This window comes from Mobula birostris, chromosome 13, assembly GCF_030028105.1.
Source record: "Mobula birostris isolate sMobBir1 chromosome 13, sMobBir1.hap1, whole genome shotgun sequence".
NCBI classification, from domain to species: domain Eukaryota; kingdom Metazoa; phylum Chordata; class Chondrichthyes; order Myliobatiformes; family Myliobatidae; genus Mobula; species Mobula birostris.
In genome coordinates this window covers 4,689,887-4,704,669 of record NC_092382.1, presented here as the reverse complement: position 1 = coordinate 4,704,669, position 14,783 = coordinate 4,689,887, and the positions used below count along the sequence as shown (strand labels likewise).

The 14,783-nt window shown below is 45.2% G+C and overlaps 1 protein-coding gene across 1 annotated transcript in view; it reads right to left on the bottom strand.

The window, feature by feature from the left end:
• LOC140208258 (NACHT, LRR and PYD domains-containing protein 3-like) overlaps positions 1 to 13,773 on the bottom strand; it is a 36,374-nt gene extending 22,601 nt beyond the window's left edge. The window contains exons 1-2 of the mRNA XM_072276822.1: positions 13,510 to 13,773; positions 1,905 to 2,069 (exon numbers count right to left, since the gene is read on the bottom strand). The gene's annotated coding sequence lies outside the window, so the exon portion shown is untranslated. The remainder of the gene's footprint in view (positions 1 to 1,904; positions 2,070 to 13,509) is intronic.
• Positions 13,774 to 14,783: the final 1,010 nt, after the last annotated feature.

The following is a 14,783-nucleotide window of genomic DNA, read 5'->3' as shown; positions in this document are numbered from 1 at the left end:
AGGAGATAAACCCCCTGTTCTCCCTCTTCAATCCGTCACCCTTGCAGCTCCTCTAACTCCATGGCGAGGAAGAGCGGCATTGAAGCAACAAGCTTGTTGGATCTTTCCCAAGAGTCAGTTTAGGAAACAAGTGGCGGGGTCTAGAGAGGGAACTCCTTAATGACAAACCCCATATTCCCATTGGTTGGTATGCTAAATTGGCATTTGCTGTCACCAATGAGAGACAAGTAAATCTCACGTCACTTCACGGGAGATACCGGGCACGCGCAGCGTCAGCACGGGAGCGCGAGGGTGACGGCGCTCCGCCAGAGGGCGCGCGTGGGCAGTGGGAGGGGTGGTGAGCTGGAGCACGCGGTAGATGGGGAGACTGTCGAGTCAGTAACAGAGACCGCGGGAGCCTGGCCCTCGGTCCCGTACCGTGCTGGCCAGCTCACCGAATGAGTCATGGTCGATCCGCAACCCGCTGCGGTACAACACTAACTCATAAATATCCATGTATATACCTAATCAATGTAGTGTTTCTATTCAGTTCCACAATATAATTAATATGCAGAAGTTATATTGGCTTACACTAATTAAACTGTCAGAACTTTTCTAATCAACGCACCAAATGCATAAGTGGACCACTCAGCTTTCCGAAGCTGCTGCTGATCTGATTCAAACTTCCGTTACACATTCCCCCATGTTCATCTGGAAAACACTTCAACACCACTCTTTATAAAGAAACTGGGCTCTGAATGGAATCAAAGGCTTTACTTTCACTGGTCTGTGAGCAGAAAGAGTTCCTGACTCCCGTGATTAATACTGGTAAAAAAAACAGGAGAGTGAGAAGGGGAGTCGGGGGAGGGGGGAGGGGAAACTGATGCTGCTTTTCATTACATGATGCCCTATCCACAGCTAATCCTTCCGCAGTCTCTCTGAACATTGCATCTTCCTTAATATCAACGGCTTCATCATCTGACTCAACAGGCTGCTTCCCATCCCTCAACGACTGAGTTTAAACCGACTCCGGCAGCTGTAGCAGTCCTGGCTGCGTGGACATTCGTTCATCTCAAGTCAGATGGAACCTGTGTCTTTGCTACAGGGTCAGATGGGAACATTGCAAAACCTACGTCTGCTTGAGCACAGATTCTGACAATTTATTGGTAAAAAAAAATAGTTTATGACGCCAGGGTATGTAAGTATTATTTATTGGTTGGCTGTTGCTAGTTAGGACTGAATGAAATGTGGTGCTGGGACATTTGGCTTCAAGAGGGTTTGCTCTTAGCAGAGGCTTGCACGACGATATACTCGAGGGCAAGTATATCATTGCAGCTTGCAATAGACGGGGGAATTAATGACATGTTGCTGCAGTTCATGGTACGACACCCCGAGCTACCTGCCAGCCTAGTCATCATATGGGAGCTGAAACATGGGAGGATGAACCCTGGGCGCCCTCTCAAGACTATGGTCAACACGGTCCTAGAAGACAGCGGCACGGCTAATGTAGGTGAACTGAACACACTGATGAGGCAGACGGAGCAGTGGGGAGTCTGTCATCGTGCCTGACGCCGGCCCCCTGGGCCTGAGTCGATGTAGTAGTAGTCATGGTAATTCCACATTTCTGTTATCACTACAGCAGGAAACAACTGCGGCGTCTAATAGAGGGAAGAAATTCTAAACGCATTTCACAGACAAAGCAAGGAAAAATCGGAAGTGACAAGTTTGAAATGAGCAAACAATATGAGGGAATGTGCGTGGCTTCACAGAGCTGATGCCGACGGCATATTAGCAGATCTGGAATGATTGCAACTGACATAACTGGCACATCTAGGTTTATTTAGTCTCATTCCAGCTATTTCCTATTTTCCTTGGTACAGAAGTGCAATGTCTAAAGGACCAATGTTAGAGTAAATGAGACTCACCAAACTTTCTCCTGGCTGAATTAATGGAAACTTCGAGTCAGAAGGGTTCTCTCCAGTTGATGCTCTCAGTCCTCGGGCTGGTTCAATTCTTGCTGTTCCCTCATCTTCAGTTGTGGTTCGCTTCCAGTCGTGGGCTTTTCTTCCAATAAACCTCTCACCGCAGGTCTAAATTTAACCAGACAGATAATGAAATATGTTACTAACACAAACGAGAACAAAGCATTAACCTGAAATTTAAATCTTGTATACAGATATCATGATCTGAGTGAAGAAATCTGGAACTGTCCCTTACACTTTACATAGCCTGTCTTGGATACAAAAGAACAGACAGAAAATTCTACAGGAACCCATCAGACCAGGCAACATGTGCACGTTGACTCTACTCTCTTCCATAAATGCTGCCTGGTCTGCTGTGTGTGTTGCTTGAATTTCCAGCATCTGAAGATCTTCTCTTGTTTGTGATGGGATACAAAGAAGTCATCGTTCAGTCATGTTATAAGATACAAGTTATAATACATAGGAGTAGAATTAGGTGATTCGGTCATTCCAGTCTGCTCCATAATCAATCATGGAGGATTCTTTTTCCAAAACCATATTCTTGCTTCCCTGCAATAATATTTAACCTATTTAGCAATCCAGAACATGAATATACCGAACGATAGCCTCCACCACCCTCTGTGGCATCAAATTCTACAGATGAACCAACCTTTGGCTGAAGTAATTTCTCTCGTCTCAGTTTTAAAGTGAAGTCTGTTTATTCTGAGGCAGCACTCTCAGATCCCAGACTCTCCGTCTAATCAAGACACCCTCTCCATTCCCACTGCATCCAGACTTGCTGTTATTCAGTTGGTGTAAATAATCACCCCTGGCCCTAACTTCCACCCCCCCACCACCACCACCAAACCCCAACCACCATCCCTCTGAACTCCACTGAACAGCAGGCCCGGGGTCATCAAAAGCTCCGCCTACATAAAGCCTATCATTGCTCAGATTATTCTTGTGAACCTTGGTAGCAACAACGTTACTGAATACATTTCCAGGAAAACAGGAGGATTGGCCCCAGGACAATGTACTGGGAAAAGCTCTGGTTTCTTTACTCTCCTATCAACTCTCACGAAACGAGTGCTGGGACACTGGTCCATTCGCAGGAGATTTAAAATGTTCCAGGGTGAATGTAACACACAGAAACTGGAATCACGAGAAACACTCAGCAGGTAAGGAACAGCTGTGGGGAGAGGAAAAAAGTTAGCAATTTGGTTTCCAAACCTTTCATCAGAATGGATTCAAACATCATCCAGTTTTTAGTGGAAAATCTTGGGTTGTTCTCCATGGAGTGGTAGGGACTGAGGGAAGATCGGATGGAGGTTTATAAGATTATGAAAGACATAGATAGAGTAGACGGGGAGTATTGTTTCACTGTTTAGAAATGTCTAATACCAGAGGACATGCAATGAAGGTGTGAGGGAGTAGTTGCAAAGGAAATGTTAGGGTAAGTTGTTCTACTCAGAGAGGTGTGGATGCCTGGAATCCGCTGTCTGTTATGGTGGTGGAAGCCAACACATTGGAAGCTATTAAGAGATGTTTAGGTAGGCACATGGGTGTGAGGAAGATTGAGAGGATATTGACATTGTGTAGGTAGGTGTCATTATTTTTTTTGGGGGGGGGTTGATTTACTTTTTATCTGGTTTGGCACACCATTGTGGCGGATGCACCTGTTCCTGTGATGTACTGTTCCATTTTCTGTTCTATCTTCAGCATCTTGAGTTTCTCTTTGACACCCACCAGCAGATAGACAGGTGACAGTGAGGGGTAATTTGCAAATGTGAATTGAATTCTGAAACCACGGTCTATTTTTACTGGTGCAAACACAAAACAGTGCATTTAATCACAGCCACTCCCTTTGAGGGATGGAATGTGAACTCATTCTCTGCTTTGTGTCCAAAGGAACTTCAGAACCAAACATCTGAGCACAGAACAGAAATACTCGCTCAACATCTCATAAACCCGGACAACTTGATCCCCTGATTCTTTTTATCTGGGTGAACACATGTGTGATATCCCAGGATCCAACCTCAGTGGGTCAAAGCCCACACCGAGAGCCTCGCACATCTTTTCCACATCTCACACAGAGTGTTTCCACATCTCACACTCAGAAACTCACGCTACAATATCCAATCCCCGGAGACGTCTGCTTCACCGCGGAAGGAGGGACATCCAGCCGCATCTGTAAAAGCACCAACGTAGACCGAAGCCCAAACACTGCCAGTTCCATATTCCTGGAGCCCCCATCGCAGGATTATATCTCAAGCACCAACCCTCCCAGGGCTCTTTGCTGGCGGTAATATGTGGCAGTGTCTCAGCTAATCCCAGTTCTAAAATTTACCCTCCGACATCAACCCATGACAGAACTGGAGCCTGATGATCCTTTGTCTGGACGGGGATCAGACGGGAAACATAGGCCTTGGGTTACAAAGAGGGTTTTGTTACATTTCAACTCAGTTACATTGAGCACATTTGCTCATTATTTTATTCTTGAGTGCAGTATAGCCCAGCTCAATTAGCTGGCACTTTCCCCGTAGTGTAACAGGAACAAAGTGTTTTAAATATAAAATTGAAAATATAGCACTGGAAACTGAGCACTGGAGATTTTTTTGTTCTTTCGATGCCCAAAACACTGACTGACTATAAGATGTTTGACACACTGAACAGAATTGCACAAATGCAATCCCTACAATCATTAGTTGTTTCTTCATTCCAACACAGACATCATCCATCCGGCACAGTTAATGCTCAAAGCATCCTCGTATCAGCACCGGCTGCTGAGGCCACTCTCTCTCTGCCGAGAGTCAGTAACCAGAGAGCAATAAAGATGTTCAACTCTCCTTGCAGCTCTGGTGAGCTGTTGCCCTGGCGACGGAGGAAGTGGCTCGCAAAGGTAACCGAGAAAGGAAATAACACACGCAATGTGACATGATCTGAGTTTCATTCTAGCAAAGATGAACTGAACATTCAGCCATTTTGTAACGATGAAACTAAAATTCCAGCGGTTGTATTGACCCTGTCGAGGTGCATTCAGCTAATCTCCTGCTAGTTCCAACTCTGCAGAACTTCCAGCTGCGCAGACGCTGGTCCAAAATAAAAGCACGTTGTTGGATACGATCCGTCTGCAACAGGTGTCGATTATGTGTAGATGTTTCAACTGAGATTCAGAGAGCCCTTACAGCACAGGCAGGACTATTAACCCATCCACTCTGTGCCATGTTCGGTGTGGTCCAATCCTCCTGCACCCAGACCATAGCCCTCTATATCTTCCTCATCCATGCACCTACCCAAACATCTCTCAAATACTACAATTCAACCTTCATTGCTCATTCGGCTGGGAGCTGTTTCCACATTCGCACCACCCTCTGAATGAAGTAGTTCCCCCTCAGATTCCCCTTAAATGTGTCACTTTTTGCCCTAAATCCATGACCTCAACCGACCTGATGGGCAAACGCCTACCTGCATTCATGCTATTTATACTACAATACTTTTGTATATCTCCAGCAGGGACTTCCAACCTGGGATCTCTTTAAGACACTGTCTAACTCTTCTGCTACCTTAAAGTAATTATGGATCTGTGTTCCAATGTCAATTTGTTTTGTCCCACATCCCAGACCTCCTACCACTCAATCAGTAAATCATAGCCTCGTTTTCCCTGCCAAAATGTAACACCCCTCACTTATCTGTATTAAATTCCATCTGATAGTTTTCAATCCAATTTCCCAGTTCCACACAACTCTGTTTCCCAAGAGACTTCAATCATTCCAAAGCAATGTGCTAAAAAGCTAGAAATGAAATAAAACCTCAACAGGTAATCAGTCGAAAGATAATTTTTCCGGTCTACCACCCTGTGTTGGAATGGCTTTGAACAATTTCTGATTTGATTTCAGGTCTCCAGCATCTTGAGTGTTTTTTTAATTTCCAGCTGCTCACAGGCAGGTGAGAATAAGTAGGAATTTCCAAACACGGAGAGAATACTGAACCCGATGTAGATAACCAACGATGAAAACACTGGATAACTCATTCCAGGTTCTCATTCGCTCTGTGTATTGAGATTAACTCTCAGGTCCCTTCGATCAAACTCCCAACCCTGGGCAACGAACCCTGGTGTATGTGGCTAGGCATCAAGGGCTTTACAGAATAAATAAGGGGAAAATATCCTTAACCGTACTAGTAACGTTCCCTCCCTGGTGCTCTAAACATTCTTCGAGGCACAACACAAACCAGACACGAAAATTACTCCCTGTGAGCTGAGCAGTCAATGTCTGTAATAGCAGACGTAATACGGACTCTGCAGGGGTGCCGGGCCAGAAGACATCCAGGCTGAGCTCGCATACAGTCTGCACATCAGCGCATTGATGTCTTCACAGCCATCGCCAACACTTCACTCATCCAGGCTGCTGTTCCCTCATGCTTCAAATCAGCCACCATCATCCCTGTACCAAAGAGCTCTCCACACTCAGAACAAAACGACTACTGCCCAGTGGACTTGACGCCCATCAGCATTAAGTGCTTTGAACGCCTGATAACGGCACATATCAAAAACTCCGATCCTTGCTCACTGGGCACTCACCAATAAACTTACCGACAGAATCTCTCCAGGGCAGATGCCATAACGTTTGTCATTCCTCTTGGCCTGACACACATAGAAAACAGGGACACTTGTGTCAGAATGCTGTTTCTGAATTTCAGTTCGGCATGTGACACCATTGTCCCACAGACTTTGGTGAACAAATTACTTCTCAGCCATCTAATTACACCACTGCGCAACTGGATGCTAGGCTTCCCAGCCACCAGACCGCAGACAGTCAGATTGCACAACCGCTCGTCCCTTCCCATTATCCTGAACTCGGCTGTGAGCTGAGCCCATTGTGTACACTCTGCTCACACGTGTCTGTTTAGCCAAACACCCAATAGCCACATTGAAAAATAAAATCACCGATGGCACTGTGCAATGAGGCTCATCAGTAACAATAACGATATGTCAGACAGAGAAAACAGTCACATAACCTCTTTCCCAATGTCAGCAAGACAAAGGAGATGGTTATCGACTTCATTCTCCCTCTTGATTTTATAAACATACAATGTCACCCAAATTCTCCTGTGCTCCGTGGAATGAAGATCCAGCTCGGCCAGCCTCTCCCTATAACTAGGCCCTCTAGTCCAGGTAGCATCCTCAATAATCTCTTCTGCACCCTCTCCAGATTGATAATATCTGTCCTACAATAGGGTGAACACAACTGTACAGATTGCTTGGTGTATCCTCACTAGCTATTTATATAACTGCAATATAATGTCTGTAATCCAAAACTCAATGCCTGACTGATGAAGGCCAGCATGATTAAAGCCTTCTTTTCCACCCTCTATACTTGCACATCCGCTTTCAGAGAACTTTACCCTTGTAATCCCAGCTCGCTCTGTTCCACATCACTCGGTGACCCTCCATTCAGCATAACAGGACCACGATGGTTTCATTGTCCAAAATGCACCATCTTTTACTTGTCCAAGTTGAAAACCATTTGCAATTTCTCAGTCTATCTCCATAACTGACTAACATCTCTTTGAAATGCATTATAACATGTTGCAATATCAACAAGACTCCCTAACTTAGTAGCAGACTTGCTAACCGTGCCATGTACATTCATAAACAAGTCAATGTCATGAGTAATGTATCTCAATACCGACACACGCTTCATCGTCGTCACAAGCCTTCATTCACTAAATCCATCATCAGTTATCATCCTGTGTTCTCTGACATCGAGCCGGGTCAAAATTGTTATCTCTTTCTAAAACATCAAAATACTTGGCAGGCTAGGTTCCACTGGTTGGTATAATTGGTGATTTCCCCACAACCAAAGTCCAAACTCTCCGATCACCCTTTTCGCTTCAATCTGAGGAAATTCCAACCCAGCTGACCAACCTAGAGTAGAGCCCGTATACCGCCAGTTCTATAATCTCAGAGACTCCATTCCAATGTTGTAACCCGCACAGACTACCCTGGGACGCTTTGCTGCCGGCGATGTGCCGTGATTTCCCTGATGCACAAATTAAGATGGAACGGGTACCTAACGACGCTCTTCCTGGGCCGGGGCTCAGGCTGGTTCACCGGTCTGTAGATTGTGAGAGGATGCGGATGCACCCACTTATCCCCAGCAGCTAACTGGAGCTCATTTGTTCTCTATCTTATTCCTGAGTGGGATCCTGCTCAGCACGGTGGCTGCTATGTCTTCCTCAGGGTAGCTGGAACGAAATGCTTTCAATGTAACATTGTAAAATATAAGATATTGGGAAGTCAGGCTACATCTGTGAATGGAGAAATGGCGGAAGACCCAGTTTGAGATCTGGGGCCGTCCAAGATGCTGAAGATCTGCTGAGCGACTCCAGTATTTTCTCTTCTTTCTTTACATTTCCTGCAACAATAGTATTTTCTCTCTATTTTAACGCACGGATATTAAAATTGCAAAATGCTTGGGACACCCCAAAACTGTTCAACAGGTTTGTGGAAATTCAATCACCACCCCCACCAATTGGTTGGATATCAGTTCATTCCGACCCTGCTGTAATACATTCCATACAGTCAATGCTCACAGCATCCTTTCCTCCCACTATCATTACTGACACACCCATCACACTTCTCACAAGCCTCTATTTGCTCAATCCATCTTCAATCATCGCCCTCCGCTTACTGTCATCGAGCTCGGTCAAAATAGTTATGTATTTGTAAAACTAAAAAATGTTTGACAGACCTGACATCTCACTGGCTGGGGTAGTCAGTGATTTCCCCACAACCAACGTCCAATTGCCCCGATCTTCAGCGTCACTGCAGACTGCAGGCATTTCAATTCCAGCTGTAGAATTACCAATATACTGTCCGTTCCACATTCTCAGAGACTCCATCCCAATATTATAACCTGCACAAGCACTGCCCACTGACGCTTTGGCATCAGCGATTTGCCGTGGTGTTGCTGGCAGTTCCGATTCACAAACTAAGGAGAAATGAACCTGATGGTCCATCTTACTTTAAGACTCTTGCAAAAGTACATTGTCTTTTTTCCTTTCTCTCTGTTTTACTGCACAGATATTGTCTGACTGCAAAACGTTTGGGGATCCCAAAACTGTTCAACGGAATAGTGTAATGCCAGACCCACCCCCACCGATTTGTTAGTTCTCAGTTCATTCCTACTCTTGTGTAATACATCCCATACAGTCAATGCTCACAGCATCGTTTCCTCCCACTATCATTCTGTTGCAGTTGCTCCTGAGGGCACTGTCTCTACGCTAAGAAGCGGTGACCACAGAGTGATAAAAATGTGCAGCACTTCTTGCAGCTCCGCAGGGCTGTTACCCTGGAAACGGAGGAAGTGGCTCGCCAAAAATAATCGAGAAAGGAAACAACAAACTCAATATAATATGCTCTGAGTTTCAATTGTGACAAAAGTTAGCACTGCAGCCATTTTGTAACAGTGAAACTAGAATTTATTGACTTAATGGTTGTGTTTACCCTGCCTCGTGCTGTGTTCAATTAAACATGTCGAGGAACCAACTAGAGAGCAGGCTATTCTGGACTGGGTTTTGAGCAATGAGGAAGGGTTAATTAGCAATCTTGTCGTGAGAGGCCCCTTGGGTAAGAGTGACCATAATATGGTGGAATTCTTCATTAAGATGGAGAGTGACATAGTTAATTCAGAAACAAAGGTTCTGAACTTAAAGAGGGGTAACTTTGAAGGTATGAGACATGAATTAGCTAAGATAGACTGGCAAATGACACTTAAAGGATTGACAGTGGATATGCAATGGCAAGCATTTAAAGGTTGCATGGATGAACTACAACAATTGTTCATCCCAGTTTGGCAAAAGAATAAATCAAGGAAGGTAGTGCACCCGTGGCTGACAAGAGAAATTAGGGTTAGTATCAATTCCAAAGAAGAAGCATACAAATTAGCCAGAGAAAGTGGCTCACCTGAGGACTGGGAGAAATTTAGAGTTCAGCAGAGGAGGACAAAGGGCTTAATTAGGAAAGGGAAAAAAGATTATGAGAGAAAACTGGCAGGGAACATAAAAACGGACTGTAAAAGCTTTTATAGATATGTAAAAAGGAAAAGACTGGTAAAGACAAATGTAGGTCCCCTGCAGACAGAAACAGGTGAATTGATTATGGGGAGCAAGGACATGGCAGACCAATTGAGTAATTACTTTGGTTCTGTCTTCACTAAGGAGGACATAAATAATCTTCCAGAAATAGTAGGGGACAGAGGGTCCAGTGAGATGGAGGAACTGAGCGAAATACGTGTTAGTCGGGATGTGGTGTTAGGTAAATTGAAGGGATTGAAGGCAAATAAATCCCCAGGGCCAGATGGTCTGCATCCTAGAGTGCTTAAGGAAGTAGCCCAAGAAATAGTGGATGCATTAGTGATAATTTTTCAAAACTCATTAGATTCTGGACTAGTTCCTGAGGATTGGAGGGTGGCTAATGTAACTCCACTTTTTGAAAAAGGAGGGAGAGAGAAACCGGGGAATTATAGACCGGTTAGCCTAACGTCGGTGGTGGGGAAACTGCTGGAGTCAGTTATCAAGGATGTGATAACAGCACATTTGGAAAGCGGTGAAATGATCGGACAAAGTCAGCATGGATTTGTGAAGGGAAAATCATGTCTGACGAATCTCATAGAATTTTTTGAGGATGTAACTAGTAGAGTGGATAGGGGAGAACCAGTGGATGTGGTATATTTGGATTTTCAGAAGGCTTTTGACAAGGTCCCACACAGGAGATTTGTGTGCAAACTTAAAGCACACAGTATTCGGGGTAAGGTATTGGTGTGGGTGGAGAATTGGTTAGCAGACAGGAAGCAAAGAGTGGGAATAAACGGGACCTTTTCAGAATGGCAGGCGGTGACTAGTGGGGTACCGCAAGGCTCAGTGCTGGGACCCCAGTTGTTTACAATATATATTAATGACTTGGATGAGGGAATTAAATGCAGCATCTCCAAGTTTGCGAATGACATGAAGCTGGGTGGCAGTGTTAGCTGTGAGGAGGATGCTAAGAGGATGCAGGGTGACTTGGATAGGTTGGGTGAGTTCATGGCAGATGCAATTTAATGTGGATAAATGTGAAGTTATCCACTTTGGTGGCAAAAATAGGAAAACAGATTATTATCTGAATGGTGGCCAATTAGGAAAAAGGGAGGTGCAAGGAGACCTGGGTGTCGTTATACACCAGTCATTGAAAGTGGGCATGCAGGTACAGCAGGCGGTGAAAAAGGCGAATGGTATGCTGGCATTTATAGCGAGAGGATTCGAGTACAGGAGCAGGGAGATACTACTGCAGTTGTACAAGGCCTTGGTGAGACCACACCTGGAGTATTGTGTGCAGTTTTGGTCCCCTAATCTGAGGAAAGACATCCTTGCCGTAGAGGGAGTGCAAAGAAGGTTCACCAGATTGATTCCTGGGATGGCAGGAATTTCATATGAAGAAAGACTGGATGAACTGGGCTTGTACTCGTTGGAATTTAGAAGATTGAGGGGGGATCTGATTGAAACGTATAAGATCCTAAAGGGATTGGACAGGCTAGATGCAGGAAGATTGTTCCCGACGTTGGGGAAGTCCAGAACGAGGGGCCACAGTTTGAGGGTAGAGGGGAAGCCTTTTAGGACCGAGATTAGGAAAAACTTCTTCACACAGAGAGTGGTGAATCTGTGGAATTCTCTGCCACAGGAAACAGTTGAGGCCAGTTCATTGGCTATATTTAAGAGGGAGTTAGATATGGCTCTTGTGGCTACGGGGGTCAGGGGGTATGGAGGGAAGGCTGGGGCAGGGTTCTGAGTTGGATGATCAGCCATGATCATAATAAATGGTGGTGCAGGCTCGAAGGGCCGAATGGCCTACTCCTGCACCTATTTTCTATGTTTCTATGTTAAACATCAATTAACCGAACAAAACACAGCTCCTTGTAAGCTCAGTGAGGTAAAAATGCAGTACAATACTTCAGAATGAGACAAGGCTTAGAAGAAAGATGGTTGACATATATCAGTGACGTGGTGAGATACAGGCTGGACAGATTTTGAATAAAATGGCACGGAATGGTCAAATAGAACTAGCTGGGAGAAGGGATCAATGACAATCACTGATGGTCCTCCAGCTTTACACAGATACTGAATTAATAGTACATACTATATATATATAATCCTAAAATGTCAAAGCTATAGCAAACAACAAGAACGTTTGCATGCACCCTTTGCCCCTGAACGCACCACAGAAAGTATCCCATCCGGATACTTCACAACTTCCTACGGCTACTGCTCTGCGTTTGACTGCAGGAAGGAGCAGATAACTGTGGTCACAGCTGAGCGCGCCACAGAAACTAGCCTCCTTTCCATGGACTCTCTATATACTTCCCGCTGCCTCAGTGAATCAGGAAACATAATCGAAGATTCCCAGAACCCTAGACATTCTCAATTTCAACCACCCATTGGATTGAAGATTGAAAGGAAACAGAAAGCACACCACCAGGCTGAAGGACGGCTTCCATTCTATTGTAATGAGTCAACTGAATATTTCTCAGCACGGTACGATGTAACTCCATGTGAATCTGCATCATATGTTTACCTGCAGTACACTTTCTCTGTACCCATAAAGCTCTGTTAAACTCTGTTAATGTTTTACCTAATATACTAGGGGTGACTGATAAGTTCGTGTGGTCTAAGGTAGAAGGAAATGAATTATTAACTTCAAACTTTCTGCATGATCACTCAAAGAGTTGACCTGCACATGCCTGTAACGAGAGCTGTATAACTCATCCCCGTCTACCCTAGGCCACGAACTTATCAATCAAACATGCTGTCGGCACTTTCTGGAGGTCCAAGATCCGTATGCTCCACGACCAACAGTCTAAGTGTGTAAAATAGGAGGGGGCTATGTTGAAAAATTAAAGTGCTAAGTTTTCTAAAATTGTCTCCTCCTATCTTAGGCCACGAACTTATCAATCACGCCTGGTGCTCTTGTATTGATCAGTGTGGGTGGTATGCAAGACAAGATTTTCACTGTACGGCGGTATATGACAATAATAAACCATTCCCCATTTAATTGTGTGGAAATATTACACAGACTAAGCTTCAGCTCTGGAACTTCGGGAGGGCGATTTCACCGAAGTGTACAAATTTTTGAGGAAGAGACAAATGGAAAAGGCCTAATTATCGCATGAAAACGGTTATATACTCGGAAATGTTCGCTGCGCTTCGGCGGGTCGTAACTGTGGAATGGAGTCAAGAAAAAAATTGCCCACACAAAAAGAGGGAACGTCACAAATTCGATCTCACTGCCCTGTCTGAACTGACGAAAGATAAAACTACTCATAGACACGGAGCAGTGTCCCGCAAATGCGATTACTCCGTTTAACCTCCGGCTGCAGGCACACAACAGGCCGAATGGCCGCTTCCCGTGCCCTGAATTATCTAAAACAGTTATTGACCCCAGGCATCGTACCAGGCGAAGTTTGGATCTGATACCGCGCGGGGTGATGGAGGTACAACTCAACGGATGAGTGCAGTCCCGGCATCAGCACCTTACCCTTTCTTCGGGCTAAAGCAGCAGGGACTGAGCGACGGCTCATCTCAGACGGTTCGGTGTGAAGGCCACACAGCCCGGATCGACCCCGGCAGGTTCTCTCCGGGAACCCAGACCGATCCCCAGTTCGGGTGAGTTAACGGGATTCGAACATGCCCGCTCGGAACGGCCTCAAATCCTCACCGATGGGAACTTGATGTACTAACCTCGCAGACAACAATCCTTCCCCCGTCTCCCCGCGACGTTCCGCTTCAACACAGAACGGAAAGGCAGCCACCCAACATCCGAAACTGAGCATGCGCAATGTGAGCTCCGCGTCTTCAGAGCCGGGGCGGGGGTTTTGTAGGCAGAGTAAAGAGATTAGAAGGGACAGCACAGAGCATAGACCACAGAGCATAGGGTCGTTCAAAAATTTAAAAAAAAATAATAATAGCAGTAAACCGATCCCCCATTTTAATTTTGTGGAAATATTAGACAACCTTGTTTGTAGCTTTGAAAAGTGTACACATTTTTGAGACACACAGATCAATGGAAAAGGCTTAATTATCCCATACATACTGTCGTACATTGGAGAACATTAGATGCACCGCAGCTCGTAACATTGAAATGAGTCAAGAAAAAAAAAATGCCCACCCACAGCGAAAGGACGTGAGAGATCTGGATCTCATAGCCTTGTCTGAACGGAAGAAAGATTGAAATGCACAACCACGAGAAACGAACCCGCAGATGCCGCAGATCTGCGGTAAAATGAGAAAATGGAGCGGGATCGAGTGACGTGCTGAAGGTCTCCCTCCTAAACCGGTGAGTCTGCTCCTCACCCCTCATACGCTGCATGACCCACCTGCCGCATTTTCCACATTATTTCATATTTACACCAGTTACATTTTTAAATTATTCCTCCGTACCTTTTCCCTTTCTCCTTCCTTAGGGCATTGATTTATGGGTTCAGTCCCCATACCAGTCCACCATACAGTTTACACCCAGACAGGAAATGTGCAGGTTCCAATCAAATCAGTCCAATGTTTACAAACACTAACTTCTAATCGCATTCCCCCGGGCTCACTGGACAGTGAAAGTTTACCTTCACCAAGTGAGACACAGCAGGAGGTGGCCATTCAGCCCATCGAGCGATCAACAAGATGGCGACTGCGCTCCCATCTCAGCCACATGTTTCTGTCCAATCCTCATTTCCTCGATCCCTTCGGTCTCCACACATCTGCCGGCCTCTGTTTTATGTGAGGATGATCATGAACCTTTACTGCCTTCTGTGGTGGGGA